The following is a 4,244-nucleotide window of genomic DNA, read 5'->3' as shown; positions in this document are numbered from 1 at the left end:
TCTTGAATATTATATATTATACTTGGCCCTAAACTCTCTTTTATAATATAGTAGAAAAATATAGTAGAAATATAGTAGAATAGAATATATATACTTTTAAGAGGTATACAGAGTTGTAGAGACGATATTAGCATGCTTTTAATAAATAAATATTTTTGAAATTTCAATGAAGAAAAAAAAAGATCCTGGAAATCATCCATCCCAAAAGAATATATTTTATGAATTTGAGATAGAAAAATTAAATTCATGTGGTTTAAATCTAAAGTAAAAAAAATTGTACTATAAAAGTTACTTAGACCAAATAAAAAAAATCTAGAATACCAGATTCTCAAATTAAAGACCATTAGTTTTTAATTATTTTAATGCTTGTATTTTGCACTAATTCATAATCTATGGTTCAAAGAGAAGCTTAGGAGAGTCAAACACCTTTAGGTGGCGTTATGGATTTGGTTTGATTTGCCTTGTGGAAGAATTGATTGTCAAAATGTGTTTGTAAAATATTTATAAAATTGGATTAGTTTATTCATTATGTCTGGATTAAGTTGTACTGCAAATTAAAAAACAAAAAGTTCTGCATCATTTTTTATTTGAAAAACCAAAATAATTTTAATTTAATATATAACTGAGTTTAATTGTTGAAAAGTATTTTGATATCAAACAAGAATGCTCTCTTTCTAGATGTACCGTATAGCACAGGAAAGAAAAACATGACCTCTTTTTCTTTTTGGTTTATTTAAAAGAGAATGACTTTTTTCCTTTTACGGTAACATTTTATTTTCAGCCTTTCACGTGGTATGTTTAAGATCACAAAATTAAAGAGCATTTTTTACATTTGACATAACATTAATTTAGGACCATAAAATTCAAAAGTCTAACATTAATTTAGGACCACAAAATTCAAAAGTTTTTTAATTTTTTTAAACTCCGTGCCAAGTTAAAATAGACCATTTTTTGTTAAATGGAGGGAGTATTATGTTAAGCAAATAATTGTCAGAACGAATACATTGTAAAAAGAATAATATGCTTTCAATAGAATGAAATATCAAAACTTGTAGTCTAGCATTGACTGTGTCCCAAATCCCAATCAAATGATTGTATTTCATAAGATATCCATATGCAAATACCAAGAAAAACTTAAATGTACATAAACAAAGAATTGTATAATACAATTAGCATAACTAACTATTGTAATGTGTCAATTTTTATGCACATCAGTATACCCTTGGATAGTTCGAAACGTTTCCTACGTAACTATACAAGTGACAAAAAAAAAAATCTCAATAAAATGGTCACATGTATATAATGCATTGATATTTTATAAATAGTACGTATATAATTATGTATATATATATATAAAGTATAGCTATATGTTATAGATGTATATACATCCATACATGTTGTTTATATACTATTTACATATACATATTTTTTTCAATCTCAACCAAGTCAAATCTCCTCTAAACGATTATTATTAGATATGAGCTCACGGCATGTCGAATTTTAAAATTAAAATTTGAAACTTGAAATGGCTAATGAAGTCTTTTAATTCTAACTAATTCAAAATCTCTTCAAAGAAGTCTCAAATTTTGAACTCCTCTCGATGTTTCGATTCATTTGACAAATTATTCACTCAAAACGATATTTGTTTGAGGCACGTCGAATTTTAAAATCAAGCACTTTAGGGGATAATGGAGTCTTTCAATCCCGACCAACTCAAAATTTCCTCTTAATAGTTTCAAATTTTAGATATGAGCTCCTCTTTATGTATTGAGTTTTTCTGATATTTTTCGTTTGTCAAATTTTAAAATCGAATTTTGAAAAAGTTTTAAGGAAAAATTACTTAAATACACAACACTTCTTTACCTATTCTCAATATTTCCCTACTCTTTTATTAAAATACAAAAAATCCCTTATTTTCCCCTAATTCAACTTAACCGGATACTTTATTAATTTAAGTATCCGCCCGTTATTAATTAAAGTATCCGCGCTGCTATATTAAGTATCCACACTGCTATATTATGTATCCGAAAAACACTAAAAAAAGGGATTTTTGGTAATTAATGAAAGAGTAGGGAAAGGAAGTAATTTCTTTCTTATACTATGTCATTTGCCTAATTTTTACAAGTTTTAATGGCTTAACGTCGAATCACTCATGTTATGATCTTCTACATCCTGGGTCTTCCCGTTCCGTCGTTCTTCTGCTTGTGTTACCTTTACAATGGGTGGAGTCCCATCCAAGCATATCCTCATATCCTATTTTCAGTCTTTTAAAGCTGCTTTCGAGCCAGTGTAAGATGCATTGACTGAGAATGCGATCAATTGCTTCCTCCTGCTGCAGCAGGGATTTCCACTCTTGTCCGATTAGAAAAACGAGGTTTTTTTCTCCCGTTCCCCCAAACCCACAACATTCTCCTTATAGGATACCTAGAAAAATGTACCCAGAATAGCCTTGACTCCTAAGCTATGACATGCAGGTAGAACCAGATTAGTCCAAATTTGATCAAATTCTGATCTTCATTTGTTCTTCTCCAGGATTTACTACACATAGGAACTTCCATCAATTGACTGATAGTAACCTCTTCTGACAGCGCAGTAATATGGTACCAGAAAAACCATCGCAACCACTGTTCCATCCATTGACGTTCAACAGTGCGTTCAAGTATGAAGAAGGAGAAGGAAGGAAGAAATAAGAAATTTTGACCCAATACATATTTTGTTAAGTATATTGTAAAGTATCTTAATTGATTTAGTAATAGAACTAGATGGCGTCTCCCGTGCTATGCACGGGCCCAATAATATATATGATGTATTTTGGGGCTAATAATAGAGTTTAAGTTGTAGAAGCAATAGTAGACTATACAAATTCAACAATAAAATGTCATTGGTATTATATTCGATAGTCAGATTTTGATGTGCACTTGAAGATGACCTAAAACTGTCTACAACAAAAACAAAAAACAAAAAAAAAGGGAAAAGAAATATCAAGTCCTAGGAACGAAAATGGCAATTCCAATAACAAATTGATCATCCAGTATATCCGTGAAACCTATTGAGTTTAACTAAAGCAATAAAGGAAGCAAGGAAAGTGTTGAGCAATATGTTTCGCAATTTCCAATCTAAAAGTATAGATTAAAGATAACTTAGCTTATCATACAACTTTATTCAGTTCTACCCTTCTCTATCTGGTTTGAGACTCTAGAAACTCATATTAGTCCCCTTTTCCAACTGCATCATCCCTTCTTTGGTTGGTACCTTAGATTCAGTAAAAGGTTTTGATTATCATATGATGCACAGACACATGGTTGAGACGGACAACTGGTACAAACGATGATCGTTGAAGGTGCAAATCAAGTGTTGATAGGTGCTCAACACACAGGAACACTCTCAGCATTTGGATATTTGAATTTTTTTTACCTTTTTTCAAGAAGTGGAAGCTCTTCTCGTATAGTAATAGCAACTTGTTTTGGGAGTCGTGGCATGCACCAAAATGATGTAGGTTACTCTAGGCAACAACTGTTGGTTTTTTAAGAAGGCTATGTTTTGCAGAATCTTGTTTTTTCATACGTAGTGCTAGTAACAACTCTTCTAAAAAAAACTTCTATCAGAAGATATTTGGCTATACGTATCACAAAGTTTAAGTTTTTCCGCAGCGTTCATTTTTCTGCCTATAGATACCTGTTTGGTTCTTTCGAATTCTTCAGCTATGCTGGTTGAAGCATGCCTTTTTTAACTTGTAGATATTTACAATGCACGTTATACACCACTAATTTTCAGGCCGAAAAGATAGAATGCTCGCTTGAGCAGAACTAAATCAATGTTATTTTGACAATAATAATAATCACGAAAAGATTGAACATACTTTCCAATTTGAATAGCTCACATAGACGTTTTTTTTTAATTTCCAATATTTGCTAATCAAGCAATATGTATTCACGTATGATATGTAGAAGAGCAAAAAGACATTGTCATTAAGTAAAGAATTGGGAAATGAAGCCTCCAACGTGACAACAACTATTTTTAGTCATGCAGTGGAAAAGGGGTACATACATCATGAACACTCTATTTTTCCTCTTAATAAATGGCCTCAAATCGAAGATACTAAAAAGTTATTGCCGCAAACCCAAGCATACATCTTTCCAGAGACCCAACAAAAGTTCAACTTTGCTTTACTGTTTGAGGTCGTTGAAATATGCTTTCTACCAAAGTTGAAAATGAAATACTAATAAATATAAAAAACTACTCAA

The sequence above is a fragment of the Solanum tuberosum genome, unplaced genomic scaffold (assembly GCF_000226075.1).
Source record: "Solanum tuberosum cultivar DM 1-3 516 R44 unplaced genomic scaffold, SolTub_3.0 scf00746, whole genome shotgun sequence".
Lineage (NCBI taxonomy): Eukaryota > Viridiplantae > Streptophyta > Magnoliopsida > Solanales > Solanaceae > Solanum > Solanum tuberosum.
The sequence above is the reverse complement of the archived record's forward strand: the minus strand, read 5'-3'. Positions refer to the sequence as shown.